Source organism: Notothenia rossii, assembly GCF_949606895.1.
Source record: "Notothenia rossii genome assembly, chromosome: 4".
NCBI classification, from domain to species: Eukaryota; Metazoa; Chordata; class Actinopteri; order Perciformes; family Nototheniidae; genus Notothenia; species Notothenia rossii.
Window position 1 is genome coordinate 58185532 of NC_136902.1, and position 19491 is coordinate 58205022.

The following is a 19491-nucleotide window of genomic DNA, read 5'->3' on the forward strand; positions in this document are numbered from 1 at the left end:
TGTAATAATCATGCCTTTTAATTGGTGTATATGTCTCACCAGGTGAAGGCTGGGACAGTGGGAAGGGTGAGGTAGGAACAGGGGACTGCTGAATGCTGAAGTCCCAGGATACAATCCCAAGTTGACTGCATGATCCACTTACCTGTTTGCATCAACTGCAGGAGGTCAAGCAGGGGTCATCTGATGTCCTTTAGGTTGGATCAACACCAGCCTCTGGAAAGATTTCATGACTGCAGAGGGCAGTGGACCTTTAGTCATTTAATACTGTGATGTAGGGTAATGGATTTGTATTAACAGGGAGGTTACATGGGATAAAACAAAGGGATGGGGGTGAAGAGGAGTCAGAGCGTGTAGAGGGGCACTGAGTGTCCTGCCTCTAAACAGAGGGATGGGGGTGATCTTTGCTAATGTATCCCTCTTATATCCATCAGGAATTAATATTAAATGATGAATTAACATTACCTCAGCACTGCATAAGTGTGTTCGTCAGTCATATTGACAAAGAAGCACTATTATATTGTATATTATGCAGCGTTTATAAGGACGGTATTTTGCTTGTCAGATTCAGATTTCGCGCGCGTCTATGACGCTATCGCGTAGAGCTACGTCGATCCTTGCGTAATGCGGAAGTGGGCGTGCTTAAATCTAAACTGGGTTGGAATAACCAGCGCCGTATAGACTGAGAGTTACGTCATCTCCGTTCACTCCAATGGACCACTTTTTTACAGCAATGGCGGATCGTGGAGCCTCTCAATCGTTCCCAGGAAGTTAGCGCCAAGGCTAGCAGAGCTGTAGAGTTGCAGCATAATAGACCGTTCGTGACGGACTTTTAAAGGTAAGAAGTTTAAAGATTTATATTGCGGATATTATCAGTACATCTCATTCAAATTAACATGTGTATTAAAGGATGTCAGTGGATTATCCCTAAATTAGTAGATTTAGGGAACGTTTACAGATAACAGATAAAGCTAGGATACCGGATCAAGTTAGCAACACACGTTGAACAGCCTTTTAATTGTAAATTCCGTTCTCTTAATGTCATTTCGTCCAACGTTGTTGAATTAGAGAAGAGGGGCTTCTAAAAGGGATTGTATGCGGGGGTGGAGGGAGTTAAATATTAGATAAATATAACTTTGGTGCGTGTAAGAGTGAGTGTTTTTAGCAGAGCCATATTGTGTCCTTGTGATTATGTTGATTATTACCTGTCTGTATAATGTTGCAGCTCAGCTGATTTTGGATTGATGGCAAAGGGAGAGGGACTTAAGTGAGAGTGAAAACACAAGGTAAGTTTAATACTACTGTTTTATATAAGTAAGCATACTAAACATGTATTCTATCACTGTATTATATAAGTAATCTTGTTAGTAACCTACTGTATGGCAGGTGGAGGGGCAGTGATGTTACAGGTGGAGGAGCAAAACTGCAAGACTGCAAACTCACAAGACAGAGAAATCAAAGTTTGTTCTCCAGAGAAGAGGTTGATTTCACTTCATTTATTTCATATTTTCTAAAGATGTGGAAATGGCAAAAAATAAATAACTTGAGAGCTGTAACCAAGACAACTGTAACAACATGAGTAGAGAGCCACCAAGGTTTTTCAAGTCCCTCTCTTACTCCATTTTGCCAACCCAAACTTCCAGGTACATGACGGGACACCTTGCTTGTTTTTGTTGTTTTCGCTCCTCTGGCTGGGTGCTGGCAGGTGGAGGGCAGTGATGTTGGCAGGTGGAGGGGCAGTGATGTTACGGGTGGAGGGCAGTGATGTTACGGGTGGAGGGGCAGTGATGTTAGCTGTTACACACCAGGCTCAAACTTATCACATTGCATCCTTCTTTGCAGTGTCCTTATTCCTGGAAGGGGAATCTGCAATTCCTGCAGAGTTTTGTAACCCGTTGGTCCGCACGCAAAGTAAATTTTTAAAGCCTTCTTAATTGTCTCATTGCTCCATTTCATCCCCTTTGTGGTGAGTCTGCCTAATGCCTTAAGTTGGACTTTTGAAAACGTTTTCTTATATTTGTTGTCCCTAATTTTCATTGTTTTCTTGAGAGCTAATTTTCTCTTTAATTTTTTTTAATAGATCTGTTTGACTGGCTGCTGGTTCCCTCGTATGCTGACTGGCTGCTGGTTCCCTCGTATGCTGACTGGCTGCTGGTTCCCTCGTAGGCTGACTGCCTGCTGGCTGAGTGGGTGGTATCCACCCTCCCTGTCTCTCCTCACTAGCCATGTCCTCTCTTTCTTCACCCTCACTTTCCTTTCTCTCAGTCTCCTCATCCCTTCTTCCCTCAATCTTTGAGACTAATGTAAGCAGAAGGCATGGCACTGTAGATTTTCGAACATTTAAAATATTATACCACTTAAAAATAAGAAATATGACTTTTGTTACTAAGAGTTCATACTTATTATACCTGTGTCACCTTTCACACTATAGCTGTGATCATGAGCTATGGGCTTTGTAGATACAGGTCCCGGGGTGAATCGTGGTGCAGGGGCCCTTCTCTTTTTGACCACAGGGCGATGCACGAAGATGGTGGGTATAGCCTCTGCTCTCAGCCTAGTCTTGCCCTTTTTTGTCTTGACAAACTGGTCTGCATCAAAATGTGCCTGCGGAGTGACTTGAGGTTACTTCACACACAGAACAACTCAGTTTTGTCTGCCCACATACATATTCCATAGTGGTTGAATACACAGTATTAGGAAACACTTTATACTTACTGGACATGTTATACTCATTACATACTGTATATAAAATATGACCAAGAATGTGAGACAACTTTATAGAAATTCATATCACATCTGTTACTGATGCCATTTGTCATACTTTGTTAAACTCACAAATAATAAAGTTCCATAACTTCAGTTGGGAACAAAGACCACACCTTATCTCCCCAAGGCAATTTCCCATCCAATAGGTGTAATATATAGGTGTGTATAACCCTTTCTCCTGTCTGTTACTCCCTCTTTCAGCACAAGAACCAGAGGGGGATTCAATGGAGCCTGAATACCTGCACTGAGACCCTCACCCTGCACCCTGAGTCTCAACTCTGTTGTTTTTCAAGCCTTTCCCTGTTTTTTGTATTAAACAAAACATTAAGCTTTCCCAATGGTGTGGTTTTCGTTTTGTGAAAAAGTGCAAATGCAGTGTTTGTATATAATTACCTCACATATTTTTTTGCTGTTGGTCGTGAAATTGCTCCTGCTGACTTGAGCCAGCCATTTTTTCCTCCGCTCTGTGTCAGTGGGGAAGCCGTACATTCGTACTCCTTTCTCGGAGCGATTTGAGCATCCCCAGGCAGCACAGCAAACCATGGTGGCGACTAGGAGGCAGCACAGCAAACCAGGACAACACGGAGGAAAAGGCACAGACAAACTGCATGATATGCTATTCAATGTTTATTGAATTCCATGTATTTGCAATGGATGTTCCTAAAACAACACATTTAACATCATCATTATCATCATGCTGCTGCTGCTGCTGCTGCTAGTCCTTTGATAGTCACCTGTCGGTCTCCTGTCCTTTCTGAAAGCCATAAAGATGACATTAGTCATTTAGATAACTTGTGTCCTCAATTACCATGGGATTACTGAAACTACCATGAATTTAAGAAAATGGTAGAAATTAATCTAATCTGAATTTTGAAGCATTCCTTTAGATCCCCTCCCTCTAAATATATCAATAAACATTAGAAAGTGATGCTCCTGACTACCATACAGGTTTAAGAAGATAATATTGGTTTTAAAGAATTCAAAGCTATAAACAGCAACACGCTCTTTAACCAAGGCACTGTTAGCCTAACATGTAAACTAGTTGTTCACACTAATCCTAATATTATCACTTAATATTAGCAAATTCTATTTTATTTTTTAAAACATATTGATGTAAATACATACACATATCGATTTGTTGTATAAATATTGCAAATCAAAACCTTTATTCACTAATAATTACCAAAAATCGTAGTTCTATCTCCTGTTATCAATGCATTCACATTGCCCGCCATGAACTTCCGGGGAACGATCCTCGTCTACATGAACCACGTGACAATAACCGTTTTTGGACTTCCGCTGTCGTAACTCTTCTATCTATACACAAGTTATTGAGCCGTTTCCGCTCTACATCCTGAACTCCTCCCTTCGATGCAATGCACTTCCGTTTTGGCGGACTGGGTTTGTTTTGCTAGCTAGCTCCGTTGTGCCGACAAAGCACTGATATCGCAGAGACAAAGAGGATATAACAATTACAACATGAAGAAAAGTGGTTCGGGAACTACGTGTGCGGTAGTTGGTTGCAATCACTCGAGAAAGCACCTGAACGAGTGGTTAGATAGAGAGTGCTACGACCACAAACCAGCACCCAGCACCCAGCCATGTTGTTCATTAAATACAGATAAACACAACAAATACTGCATGCATTGTATTTTTTAATATTATATATGAATATTTTCATAGTGATGTAATTGTGTGGGCTGCTTTTATATTTTAATTTGTAATACCTGTTAGGATTAAACATGTGATCTTTCTTGGTGAAGCCATTTCTTTAGTTTCCTCTCAACAATTAATTAATTCAGTGTTATTTATGTACAGTATGAGCTTAATATGAATGATGAACTGTGTTAAAAGAAATTGTAGCACTCTAAGGAACATATGAAATGCAATAATGCAATAACAGTGCAATAATGAAATTAAATTACATCAAACTTTATTTTCACTCAAACAGTACAGGCACATATGATATATTGCACAGCATAAAGAGATCATGTAAATTGTGCATTATGTAAACAACAGACAACTGTTGGCTCCTGTGGGCATGACCTAAATAAGGCAGTTTATTTTGGTTTTAAAATGCTGAGATATTTACTGCAGAACTGTAACCTTCCCTCAACAAAATCGTCAACAATTTTCGGGAGCATGTGGGCAAAGTAGAATGTGCGCAGCCTTATGATATGCCTTCAGACTGTCCATTGCTTTTCCATCTATTGCCATGGATTGAACGAAGTAGGAGCAAATTTTGCTGTACGTTATGCTGGGCCACGTCGTCATGTTATCCTCCCAGTTTTGCACTGAATTCGGGTGGGGGAGAGTAACGCCATCTCCAGTCAAAGAAGTAGAATCGTGTTCCCAAGCTAGCATCACTGTTAGCATCGAAATCGCTGTGTTTACACCAGTGCCCGTCTGACTGTTTACACCGGTTTACACCGACAGACGCTGTGCAAAAGACTTCCGGCGGAAATGAAGTGCATTTGTGTAGGGTTATGGCGCTACCCGTGGTTTGGCGCGTAAACTTTTCTATACGGCGCTGGGAATAACGATAGACGCGTCCCGGAAACACTTTTTCCCATTGACTTACATTGTGAAAAAAAGTGGTCTGTAACTCGTTGGATAATTTTTATTAAACTAAATAAACTACCCAGTATGAACACTTGTATAGCCCTTATTAAAAACATTCGTTCCTCAAGTTGTAAAAATGTGCTAATAACGTTATTCTGAGAGTTATTTCCCTCGGCATTATGAACGCGCATCTAACCCACGGGACCGCGCCGCCCGGCACGTTCATGTGACATGTTCAGTAATACATGAGTTTGTCTTTACCCATGGATGCACAATAACAACGGACCATATCACCTTAGTGCCATCCCACGGAGCTGTAATAATGGATATATTGCACATGTTTGCTGTAATTCATCATTTGTAAAATATTATACTACATGGGCTGTATTTTGTAAATCTTGTACCGTAAATGTTGTATTAAATCAAGTTAATATTACCGACGTAGATTAACGTTCCTGTAGCTTCTTATTGCACTTGCAATATACCATTAAAAGAGTTGAAGGTAGCTGTTTGCTATTAGGCCAACTATATATTAAGTCGTCATATTTATACATATATCAATAAAGATATGTGTCAAAGCTCTAATCAAATTAACAGTTGTATTTATTATATATTGCCTGTGTTGTATATGTATACACACAAATGAACAACCTTGTGTTTTTTCAAAAGTTTTACAAGTTGTATTGTAGTGTTTATTTTAGTGTTGTTTTATTCTTATCCACATTTTGATTTCAGAGCACAGGACAGGAGAATGCTGGGCACAACATCACGCTCAACAGTGAAGCTGGCAATGCTGAACAAAACCAGTTATAATATTTATTCTGCTGAAAAAGTGAAAGCTTTACGAAAATGTAATTAAAAATACATAAGCATTTCAGGTAGAAATGAGCATTTTATATAGAAATTCACAAATATAAGAAATGAAACCTACAAGAGATGTTAACAAATGTATATCTCTGATGGCTGGCATAGTAGAACTAGGTGAACAAAATAGTGACAAAAAATGTTAATACAATTTATATAGATTAAAAGGTAATATAATATTGATTACAATTATTCTATTAAAAGATCCACCAAACACTATCAACAGGAAAGCCCTCTGAAGGCAGGTTATGGTTTGAAAAAAGTTGAGGATGGGGTCCAGACAGTTCAATCAGGAGAGACTTCATTTTGTTTAAAGAACATTTATTGACACGTCATATGATAAATGTTAAGTCTTTGGCGATTAGACCCCGATCCTGAAATCGTATATCTAAGAGGGGAAAAGCAGCCGTGAGCATATAGGGAACCCCCCGGGGTCTAGACACTGGTGATAATGCTGAAGATCTGGATTTGATGAGGAGATGGGATGAAGAGGAAGTGTGATGAGGTCTTTGGATTAGCTCTCCTGGTACTGGATATGATGAAAGGAGGTGGATGGGGAGGAGGCGGGCGGCAGCATGAACACCTGGAATCACAGCTGACTGCAGGAGAGAGGAGAACCATTAAAAAAATTGCAATAATGTCAGCAAGACATGAACATATATAACCACTATCATTCAATTATGTAATTGCAGGTTTGTTAGCATGATATTTCAAACATAAATGGCCTGTCTTAGTTTAAAGCCCACTCACCACGTCAAGGTGCAGGCCACGAGTGAGGACACAACAACGATCACAAACAGTACATACACACGAGACAACACTTACATACATATAAATAACTTACATATACTATAAACAATAAACATTTAACAAATACAATGTTTGGGTAGTTATTTTAATACATTATGTTGATTGAATACATTTAACACATTGAGCACTTTGAATACATTTAACACATTGAGCACTTTGAATACATTTAACATAAATAACACAATTTAAATGTACAATAACTACATAACACTACATACTACTAAACTAAACTACATACACTATACATCTCCAGTGTGGCAATATTTCAGCAAGATTTGGTATCAGATATGAAAAAAAAACCGGACCTGTTGAGAGTTTTGCGTTTCCATGTTCAGTACAGACTTGTTAAGCGTACTCCAAGTAGTATGTTGAACACAGACTTGCAAACAAAATACACCAAATTGGTCAGTTACAGTTGAAGGTACAGATACAACATAATGAATATTGGCTAGAAAGAAGCTTGGTATGTTGCTGTTGACATTCAAATAAATCGTTCCACTGTTGAAAACCATGTGTTGCGTTTCTTAACAATAAATAAACAGAGGACTGTGACATACATTCAAATCCACATATAGAAGGAAATATAGAATAAATATGTTTACTTACAACAGTCATAAGGAAAAGAAACACGTACAGAGCTCATACACATATAAAAGAAGATATAGAATAAATATGTTTACTTCCAACAGTCATAAGGAAAAGAAAACACGTACAGAGCTACTAAGAGCTAATTTCTAGCTAGCCGCTAGCTGCTAACTGCCGCGGCCGCCTCGTTAATATCAAACTCCATCATATATCAATCCAGTGCCATGCTGTCATGAACGTGCGGTGCTGTTACGTGTACGCAAATTGACGTGCTTGATGTGAACGAGCATTTTGGGGACATGGTTAAAGTTGCGAATGCGCTATGAGCGCACATACGGGTACTTCTCAGGCATGCTGGGTAATCTGTGACGTTTCGCTCTCTCGAAAGTTGGGCCATTTTATCATCATGCGCCAATGAACAACTCTCATAGGAATTAATGAGGCCCCGCCTCCCACGCTGTATCTAGTTCTTATAGAGAGGCGAAGTCCCGCCCATCTACTTCCGACCCATGGGACCCCGGAAGCGGAAAATTATACATTGACGTCAATGGAGAGAGAAAAGTCATCTTTCGATCCCGTTTGAATTGTGCCACGAATGACACATATGATGTTTGTCAAATTAAAAGAACATTTTGCAAGTCAAAAAAATTAAAATGTGTCGTAAAACTGTGAAGTTACAATTTTTTTTGTGTGAAACCGCTCAGTGAACTACAGGTCTCTGGTCTCGCACAATACGCGTCACCATCACAAAGATGGCTGTCACGTTAGTAAATTTCACCTGTTTCTTTCAGAATGAGGCGAAAAAGTATAAAACGAGGTGAAAATCACTACAAGTCTGGGCATGTTGAGAGCTGTACATACACGAAAGGGAGCGGTTCTGTAAGAGCCAGCATGCGGGACCGGCTTTACAAGGTTTCAGTGAGTAATATGAGTGCAATGTTTAAGGTTAATGTCAGCTAGCTAACAAGGTACACTAACGTGTTTTGTTTTAGAAACTAGTTTTCTCCTTAAGAACTTTGTGGTGTCTGTGTATGCTGTGGATAACATTAGTGTTCACAAGAACAAGATACACTCCCGTGTTTTGTTTTAGTTGCTCTTCAGATTGAAGCAGCCAGTTCTATATCGACTATATGTGTGATCTCCTTTTTACATCTCGTTGTGTCATTTGAGTTTATTTGCTGTGTGTAGATTCAAGGATTTTGGTATCTTGTCCAGGGATGCAAACTTGTCACCTTTCGGCGAAATTCTCCGTTTTGAATCCAAAATAGGTCGTTTTTGTGATTCCTGTAGATCTGCAATAAAAATATTTTTTGGGTATGGGAGGGGGTCTGGGACCCGGATTAATGTGCGGCCGCGAGCTTTTTTTATATATATTATAATGAAGCGCGAGCTGTGTGCTCGAGTCTTCCTGCCTGTCGGCTCTGCTCATGATGTATAATAAGCCTCTGCTGCTCGGCGATGATGGTCTAGCTTCAGCAGCTACATTACCTACGGTGCGTTCGTTAATATTAACTGTGCGTCCGGAGTCCCTGTGGCACAGACTGGACCGCTGGTGAACAGCTGTTAGAACGGGCCGTTCAGGTGTTCACAATAGAGCTCCCTGTCGGAGCGGCAGAGCGTGATGTGCACTGAAAAGTTTTTTTTCCCGTCGCAATATTATCGTTGAGCTAGCTAACTAGCATACATTGTCACTATCTGCTAACGTTAGCTTTAGCCTTCGTTTTCTAATCGTTTTTTTCATAGGCTATAAACAGAGGTGGTATAAGTATATATCTTGTAATTGATTAAAATTAGAAGTACTCAGTTCTTGTACTTGAGTAAAAGTAGAAGTACCAGAGTGTAGGAATACTCTGTTACAGTAAAAGTCCTGCATTCCAAATGTTCCTCAAGTAAAAGTAGAAAAGTATTATTATCAAAATATAGTGAAAGTAGCGACAGTAAAAGTAGTCATTTTGCAGATTGGTCCATTTCAGAATAATATGATACGTTTTATAATGATTGATCATGAAAGTGTTCTCAAAGCTGGTAAAGGTGCAGCTAGTCTGAATGACTTTGTATACTGCAGGGTAGCTTTTGGATTTACTCCAGGTGGAACTAAAGTCTGATTTAACACTTGATTATATTTCACATCATTCATCCACATCTGTAAAGTAACTAAAGGTATTACATACATGTAGTGGAGTAAAAGTACACCATTTACCTCTGAACTGTAGTGGAGTAGAAGTACAAAGTAGCAAAACATTGAAATACTAAAGTAAAGTACGAGTATCTCAAAATTGTGCCCTAGTATAGTACTTGTTGAGTTTATGAACTTAGTTACTTTACACCAGTGGCTATAAAGATAGAAAGACTAAGCCTTGCACAGAGGCCTGAAAATACATTTTCAAAATGCTCAACAGTGCTGCCAAAATTATAAACTGACTGCTACACAATTAAAATAAATGCTTTTTATATATTTCTATTAGATGTGACTCTATGGCGTTTCTGTTAATATTAACACTGCTGCTTTAGTTGTTCTGACTGCTAAAATCCTCTGTTAATCCTCATTTTAAAGCCGATATTCCGTGGGGTCAGGGGGCTCGGATCCTTGTCACCTTTTTCATACCTGATGAGTTTGCATCCCTGTTGCCAATTTGTTTGGTTATCTAGGCACAGCTGTGTGTGACTCCCTCTGGTACACTGGTATGTGTTTTCCTAATGTAGAGAGCATTGATTAATTAATAAACTACACACTGACTCTAGATCATGACCAAATCCTTATTTTTGATCAAATGTTTTTCAAAAAAATGTATTGTATATTATATAACAGCTGCAAATCACAGACCGGAGTCTCTGCTACTGTGGACCACGAAGGAGGGGATCATCATCCCCATCCCCAAAGACCCTGCATGGCATGGAAATCTCCTCCTCCTGGAACAATTCTACACCCAGCATATGCTCCCTGTGTTGGCCAGTAGAGAGGAGGACATTTAAATAAACATACTCTTAACACCCTCGGACTCTGCGTTGTGTTTCGTATGTGTGATGGGGTGTTATGCAGAGGGGAGGAAAACAGGACACAGCAGATTGGGATTGTGGTGGAGATGCTGAGCAGTTATTTAATTGTTGCGTGTAATTATTATTATACTGTGTGCTTCTTAGTTATTCCATCTTTTGCTGTAACATGGATCTGTATGTAACTCTATATTTAATTATTATCTACCACACTTCCTTCTACATCATACACCATCATTATACATGATGGTGTATATAGGATATGTATTTATTTGTATACATATCTAAATTGTATAATTTTATTTTTCGTATTTGGGATTTCTCTTTTGTCCACTCAAATACACTTGGCCCTTTCTCTTTTCCATGTGGAAAATGGCAGCTGCATATTCTGCTTTTCTCATCTGCTCCCTGTCTGCTCATCTACGATGAGAAAATTATATAATTAATTACTAATAATCATTTAAACCTGTTATTACCAATATTTCACAAATTCTTCATGTAAACTTAAGAGCACAGCTGTATGTTGAGTATGTCAGCTTTGCTTGGTTCATCTTACTGGGGGGGGGGGGGCTGCTACATGGATGTCGGTGCAGTCCACAATAATTTTGCAGCTGAAGGCAGAATGAATTTATTATTGACTCAGAATGAAGCACAACTTCATGTCATACAATACATTGACTTTATTTGTAATTGTGTAAAAAAAATATGAGCATTGATTAGCAAGCAGGACCTGGCAGGAACAGAGAATGGTGATGGATGGAGCTGGGAAGAGAGAAGAATAAAGAAAACAGATCAACTTTATTATCGGATATTAAAAATTCAATTTCAAAACAAGTTGCCGCTCCTACAGTTTTCTAGTGTGTAAAGATGATTTCACATGACCAATGCAAAATATCACACTCAATACATGTGTGTCTCTGAGGGGTGCATTGTGCCTTTGATGTAAATAAATAATATACCATAACCAAATACTATTACGTACAGTGGAAATCAGGTTACCAGAGCAGGTCAGACCAGTGTGCATGTTCCTCAGGGTCTCAGCAGTTACAGGTGAGGTAAAGAAAATAAAAGAGAAAAAGGTCAGTAACAACACTTTAAAGTAACAACACTGAATAATTATCTCTTTTAATAATTTTCTCTCAGTAATCACTCAACTACTGTCTTTCCAACAAACAGATTGACTCACTCTCACTATCATCACAATGAAACACGTCCAGAAGAATGTCATGCAAAGCTGCCTGCCTTCCTTCCTTCGACTCTCCCTGAACTGCCTGATCTTTTAATGGTCAATGTTAACCATTTGTGCAGATAGCATTAAGTAGAAAAGATCGCTGATACTAATGTGGCGTTAGCCTACCTCCCGCCCCCTTAGCACCTGGTGGAGGGGGCGATAGGCTACTCTTCAAATGTTTCACAAAATACTTACCATCATGACTACTCTTACTGTTTAACATTTTGGTTTACTTCATGTTAAGGCTAATACAAATGACAAGGCTAAGTAATGTAATGTAATATAATGCTAACTTACTAACATGCTCGCTACTAGCTAGGTAGCTAACTTGACTATGTTCCATGCAAAACATGTATATTACCTGATATGTTTGGTCCAACGACTCCTGGTCCTTTCATCAGACGGGAAGCGATAGAACGAGCAAGTGGTATGATCTCTTTTGTGATTACAACCTCGTACAAAGCACACAGGCATCTTGTAAAAGTGAATTTATTGGAGCAATCTCTTATATTTATTGGAGGGAATAAATCAGTCTTCTTCTTCCTCTTTGCTTTGCGAGTCACAACCAGTCTTGGAGCATTATCGCCTATGACATCACTTACGCGACCCAGAATGCATTTGGGATTTGTAGTCTTTCTAGTTGCGTATTATTCATAGTCTTATATTTCAGCATTTTTACGACAAACTGTGACTTTTTTTGCATGGAAATGATTGTTTAAGATTGACAAACATCATATGTGTCATTCGTGGCACAATTCAAACGGGATCAAAAGATAACTTTTCTCTCTCCATTGACTTCAATGTATAATTTTCCATTTCCGGGGTCCCATGGAGGCTCCCGGAAGGGGAGGGACTTCGCCTCTCTATTATACATCCATGGTAGTGACCCGGAAATGAATTTCAGCGCGCCATGTTGAAGGACATCTCATTTCTCTAAATGCACTTCGAGGATCGAGCGTCGAGGAGGGTCTCTGGAGGAGCTATAACCAAGGATACACTGATGGGTCCTCCACGGCTCCTTCGTGGATGCATTTCCGGGAACAAAGATGTTTCAAAAGAGGTTTCTCAATACTCTAATTTCCCCTCCTCGACTCCTATCCTCGATACGTAGTCCCGCCCACAGGAGATGCAAGCGGAGGACTGAGGAGGAGAACCGAGGAGAGAGGAGGGGAAGCAGCAGGTGGTTAGACAAATGAGAACTCCTCTCCTCTGAGCGGTCATTTTAAAGAGACGTCCATCAATGATGACAGGAGGCACAGCAGCCCTCTGTCTGATGGACAGATGTGTTCATGACGACTTATATATTTACTTTTAATTAATTGACAGTGCGATATAATGAGACAATAACAGGCTACAGATGCGGACATACACACATATATTTATATACATATATACAATTTCAGAATCAAACAAGTATGAGAGCACTCTCATAATAACCTAACACAATCAGAGACTGGATATATATATATATATCCCCCCCCCCCCCCCCCTCTCTCTGGTCGCTGAAATGGGGAATTGAAATGACGGGCCAAAAGTTTTATTTACAAGTATTAAAAGTAAGCATAGGACACCAAACCAACGGAGATCCATCTGTCCGCCGCATCTACGCATTGTACAACACACAAACCTACACACTGTACCACACACACACCTACAGACTGTACCACACACATCTACAGCTCCTAAAGCATAATCAGGCTACAGCCGTTGTGTATTTTATTATGTGAAGCACTAAATGGTCTTAGAAAAATATCGACTCTTTGTTTGTAGATATCTACTAAACTACAGCATACAAATACAGAGAGTAATGTGCCTGTTATACTGAGTGATATATATTTTACACACTGCTCTGCTTTCTGCAAGGACCTCACAGCTGTTCTCACTGTTACTAAAATAATATCCAGGGGATGCATGCAGAGCTGTCATTGGCTGAGATAAGTCCGGTCGTGCGTAACGCTTCCACCGCTCCCGGAAATGCATCCGTGGAGGAGCCGTGGAGGACCCATCAGTGTCTCCTCGGTTAGAGCTCCTCCAGAGAGCCTCCTCGATGCTCGATGCTCGGTCCTCGATGTGCATTTAGAGAAATGAGATGTCCTTCAACATGGCGCGCTGAAATCCATTTCCGGGTCACAACCGGAGGACCGAGGAGTCGAGGAGGCGAGGAGGCAAAACCTCTAAAGAGTCGTGACACGGCCGGACTTATCTCAGCCAATGACAGTTCTGCATGCATCCCCTTGATATTATTTTATTAACTGCTTTCATCGCGACGCGATGTTTACATTGAGAACAGCTGTGAGGTCCGTGCAGAAAGCAGAGCAGTGTGTCAAATATATAACAGGCCTACTCTCTTTATTTGCTTTAGTTTAGTAGATATCTACAAACAAAGAGTCGATATGTTTCTAAGACCATTTAGTGCTTCACATAATAAAATACACGACGGCTGTAGCCTGTTTTAGGAGCTGTGTGTGTGTGTGTGTGTGTGTGTGTGTGTGTGTGTGTGTGTGTGTGTGTGTGTGTGTGTGTGTGTGTGTGTGTGTGTGTGTGTGTGTGTGTGTGTGTGTGTGTGTGTGTGTGGTGCAGGTGTGTGTGGTACAGTGTGTGCGTAGATGCAGCGGACATACAGGTCTCAGTTGGTTTGGTGTCCTCTGCTTACTTTTAATACTTGTAAATAAAACTTTTGGCTCGTAATTTATTTCCCTCATTGTATATAATGTAGAATGTAGGGGGGGGGGGATATATCCAGTCTCTGATAGTGTTACGTTATTATGAGAGTGCTCTGTTTGATTCTTAAATTGTATATATTTATATAAATATATACATATATATACATATATATATATATGTGTGTGTGTGTGTGTCCGCATCTGTAGCCTGCTATTGTCGCATTATACCGCACTGTGAATGAATCAAAGTAAATATATAAGTCGTCATGAACACATCTGTCCATCAGAAAGAGGGCTGCTGTGCCTCCTGTCATCATTAATGGACGTCTCTTTAAAATGACCGCTCAGAGGAGAGGAGTTCTCATTTCTCTAACCGCCTGCTGCTTCCCCTCCTCTCTCCTCGGTTCCCCTCCTCGGCTCCTCCGCTCGCATCTCCTGTGGGCGGGACTAAGTCTTGAGGAGGGGAGTCGAGGAGGGGAGTTAGAGAAATGAGAAAGGGCCCGGGTAAGTACGGTGGCCGGCAGGTGCAAACGCTGAACAACGGCCCAAAACGCATACATAAGCAGGAAACATCTGCAAATAATGAAATGAAAAACAAACAAACCCTGAAAACAAATACAACAGAAAAAAGCTCCATTTACAGAAATTATGCAAATTAAATACAACACACAAACCCCGAAAACAAACGCAACAGAAAAACGCTGCAAATATCAAAACGATATGCAAAGTCAAAAGCATATACAAATCCCAAAACACCTACAAAAAACATACGAAATTGAGAGAACGAACAAGAGTGATGGAAATCGGGAGGAAAGAAAGTTGATTTAAGCGGAGAAAGATAAAAGAAGGTAAGTTTTGTTTTGATACATAGAGCTAGCATTAGCGTGCCTAACCACTACACCAGCTGAGGAGAGGAGAGCTTCACGTGAAGAGAAGATAAAGTGAGGGAAGAATTCGATTTCATTTGCATCACTCTCGTTCGTTCTCTCTATGTCTGTCTGGTCAGACATAGACATCTCTTTGTTAAAAGAGATGACAAATCAAGTGCAGGCAAACAACACAGGGCATAGTGAGTACAGCGGAAACATTTGAAGAGAGAGACATTCTTAGCAGTTTGTTTATATGTATTTGTGTTGCAACTATACAGAGCTGTAGCAATACTACAAGTAACTATGGTCGGTGGAGAAGTGATCAAATGTGAAGAGGGACAAAGTAATGACAGGAGAGTAGTGTGCATTAGACATGCTCAAGAACAAATATAGAGAAGACGAGACATGATGTATCTCTCTATTTATTTAGCTAACCACTATTTAGACTATGTGAGTAGTTATATTCATGCCACATTCGTCTCATTAGTATGCATAAAAAAGTGACAGGTCACACCTCCCCCAATTATGCAAATTAGCTAAGTCCCGCCTCCAATTTGGTCGATGTGTGATATCCCAAGTAGGTGTGATATCCCGAGTAGGTGTGAGATCCGTTGATAGGAAGGGGTGATGTGTATTCACAGGTGTGAAAAAGCCCCCACTGTAGCGCCTTATGGCGTAAAAAAAAAATGCTGTTTCCATCACATTAGTATGCATAAAAAGTGACAGGTGGACCCGCCCCCAAGTGTGTGTGTGTGTGTGTGTGTGTGTGTGTGTGTGTGTGTGTGTGTGTGTGTGTGTGTGTGTGTGTGTGTGTGTGTGTGTGTGTGTGTGTGTGTGTGTGTGTGTGTGTGTGTGTGTGTGTGTGTGTGTGTGTGTGTGTGTGTGTGTGCGCGCGTGCGTGCGTGCGGTGCGTGCGGTGCGTGCGTGCGTGCGTGTGTGTGTGTGCGTGCGTGCGTGTGTGTGGGGGGGGGGGGGGGGGGGGGACCTTCACTGCTGTCCCCCATGGAGCTACAGGTGCCTGTTAGGCTCTTAAGCACCCAGGGTCCTGCAGTCGGCCTGAGGCTGTAAAAGTACAGAAAAGCAGACAGGGGGGTTGCGAGGTAACTATGTATTAGAGAGCCTGAGGAGACACATTTTACCGCCCATGCCTGACTGTTTATCTGTGCATTTTCGACTGTACACAATACAACACAAAAATGCCCCGTGCTTCTAAGAAATAAGTTCAGAAAGCTCTGACTCCAGTGGAACACTGTTAGAGTCAAAAGTAACTCTCAATGTATTCAGACAGAGTATGCAGATTCGGGCCGATCAGAACAAAGAAAGCAACTTTTGCCTTCCAAGTCAAAAGTGTTGATTAAGTTAGTCTGCACACACTCCCTTACTGTCACCCTTACCTCTTCCTATGGCTGTCAGGCCTTTTGGTGTGTGTGTGTGTGTGTGTGTGTGTGTGTGTGTGTGTGTGTGTGTGTGTGTGTGTGTGTGTGTGTGTGTGTGTGTGTGTGTGTGTGTGTGTGTGTGTGTGTGTGTGTGTGTGTGTGTGTGTGTGTGTGTGTGTGTGTGTGTGTGTGTGTGTGTGTGTGTGTGTGTGTGTGTGTGTGTGTGTGTGTGTGTGTGTGTGTGTGTGTGTGTGTGTGTGTGTGACTGTGTGATCCTGTCCTCCTCCCCCCTACCTGCCAGCTTATCAGTAGACAGAGAGGGATGGAATTTAAAAACAGTTACCTTACACTTGTATTGTTCTCTCTAAAACACAGTGAGACTGTCTCCCCCATTCCTGCCATCTCTCTCTGTTTTGTTGTTGTTGTAATGCCAGTAGACAGAGTGGTGGAATTAGTTTAAAACAGTCACCTTACACTTTAGTTGTCCTCTCTAAATTAGATTTAAGGTTTTTAAAATGATTTGTGTTAATTAAGGGCTATTGTTATTTTGGTTTATAAGGGGATAGGTGTTCAACTGTAAAAATGCACAGGATCATTCTAAGAAGAGTGAGAGGGCTAATGAGCCAGCACCATACTTCCTCTCTGCGATTTCTTGACCTGGATCTGATCTTGAAAAACTCTGGTAAGTACTTTTTATTTTTATTTTATAATATCATGTAATTATTTAATGTTGCTTGGTGTGTGTTAAACAACCTCTGTGCATCTGTTGTATTTATTTTGTAACAGCACTATGGCTCGTAATGGTTTAGAAGCTTTGGGAAAGTACCCCTCTATGTACAAATAATGTGGTGTAGATTTTTCATCAAATCTTTTTTGTGTGTGTCTCAGTTCAGGAAAGTCTGAACCAAATACAAATTGGAATATTAGAGAGGATTAACTCTTTTAGTGGAACCCCATATGATTAATTCCCTGTGGAAAGTGAGTATATATGTATTTAAAACTTTATGTGTTTGTATCTAGCTTATTTTTTAAAATCTAATATGTTTTTTTTTTGCTGATGTGTAAAATATCCAAAATAAAGTTTTATATACTTACTCTCCTGTTAAAAGGTGATGAAGTTTGCAGCGTAAGCCAGCCATCAGTGTACCAAAACCTCCCCTCTCTCGAGTTTACACTCAGCCTACCTTCTGCGACAATTGCTGATCTAAGTTTGATCTTCAGTGATCCTCTCACACACCATCCCTCAGAGAGCCAGACAGACTCGTCCCCCTGTAACGCCCCCCTTCAACAGGTCTGATGCTAAACCCACAACACAACTAAGGAACTCGTTTTATTTTTAAAGGCCTAGGCAGATTTAGGCTTTTTTCTCTTGCCAAGATACTTTTCGACACACTTTGAGGTATGCAAAACCTTAAAACTAGAAAATGAAGTACATTGTCTGATTAGATTTTTTCTTAAAGACTGTTTATTGTAAAATGTTTATTTATATAGCACCTTTCAACGCAAGGCAATTCAAAGTGCTTTACAAACATGAAAGACATTAAGAAAATGGCATTTAAAAACTCATTAAAAAGCAAAGATAATAAAATAAGCATTAAAAGACAAAATACATGAATAAAAGTTACAGTGTAAGATATAAATAGTTCAATTAATAGCAGCGGCAAAAAGAAAAGTCTTCAGCCTGGATTTAAAAGTAGTAAGAGTTGGAGCGGACCTGCAGGTTTCCAGATATTTGTAGCATAATAACAGAACGCTGCTTTTCCATGTTTAGTTCTGACTGGGGACAGAAAGCAGACCAGTCCCTGAAGAGCTGAGAGATCTGGATGGTTCAGACTGTAGCAGTAGGTTAGACATTTATTTTGGGCCTAAACCATTCAAAGCTTTATAAACCAGCAGCAGTATTTTTAAATCAATTCTTTAAGGTAACGGAGTAAACCACCGGTTGTTATTTGCTGACATTAGGCAGATCTTTGGCTTTTTTTTTTTTCTCTTTTCTTGTGTTACTAAGATACTTTTAGATACACTTTGATGTATGCAACAGTTAACAACTGGTAGAATATGAAGTATTTTGTAAGGAATTCGATTTCTTTTTAATGGCCTAGGCAGATTTTGGCTTTTTTCTCTTGCCAAGAAAGTTTAAGACACACTTTGAGGTATGCAAAACCTTAAAACTAGAAAAGGAAGTACATTGTCTGATTATATTATTTCTTAAAGACTGTTACGATAAAAGGTATGTTTGTGATTTTAGCACTTTTTTGTTTTTACTGACACTCGGGCAGATTTTATGTGTAATTCTCTCACAAAGGAACTGTAAGATACACTTTTTATGTATGCAAAACCTTAAACATGAATACATTTTCTTTAAAGGTACTTTTGATTTTAACGCTATTTCAATGGAACATTCCAGTTTTTGTTGACACCAATGCTTTTTTCTCTTTTCTTGTGTTACTAAGATACTTTTAGACACACTTTGATGTATGCAACACTTAACAACTGGTAGAATATGAAGTACTTTGTAAGGAATTCGTTTTCTTTTTAATGGCCGTTTTTTTAAAACACTTGTTCAGTTAAACAATGGTTTTTTTTTCTGATAACCTTACATATTTTAGTTATTTTCTGCTACCAAGATACTTTTAGATACACATTGATGTACGCAACACTCAAAAAAGGGTATAATATGAAGTACTTTGTAAGGAATGGGGTTTTCTTTAATGGGTTCAAAAACTTTAGAACTGGGTAAAATATTTATTAATTTGTAGTGAATTGAGTTTCTT

General features: G+C 39.9%; 3 long non-coding RNA genes across 6 annotated transcripts; 1 reads left to right on the forward strand and 2 right to left on the reverse strand.

Moving 5' to 3' along the window:
- The first annotated feature begins 221 nt into the window (after positions 1-221).
- LOC307035808 lies at positions 222-3096 on the forward strand. Of its 4 annotated transcripts, none has more exons than XR_013807210.1 (3): positions 222-835; positions 1223-1963; positions 2078-3096. It is a non-coding gene; the product is annotated as an uncharacterized lncRNA (long non-coding RNA). The 4 variants fall into 4 exon arrangements; XR_013807212.1 differs by having other exon boundaries at positions 716-835; positions 1223-1283; positions 1366-3096; XR_013807213.1 differs by having other exon boundaries at positions 716-835; positions 1223-1283; positions 1384-3096.
- LOC307035809 lies at positions 2337-4461 on the reverse strand. Its single transcript, XR_013807214.1, has 3 exons — positions 3947-4461; positions 3157-3517; positions 2337-2601 (listed from the first exon to the last, which is right to left on the reverse strand). It is a non-coding gene; the product is annotated as an uncharacterized lncRNA (long non-coding RNA).
- A 6777-nt stretch (positions 4462-11238) lies between these two features.
- Positions 11239-12522, reverse strand: LOC307036795. Its single transcript, XR_013807460.1, has 2 exons — positions 11561-12522; positions 11239-11340 (listed from the first exon to the last, which is right to left on the reverse strand). It is a non-coding gene; the product is annotated as an uncharacterized lncRNA (long non-coding RNA).
- Positions 12523-19491: the final 6969 nt, after the last annotated feature.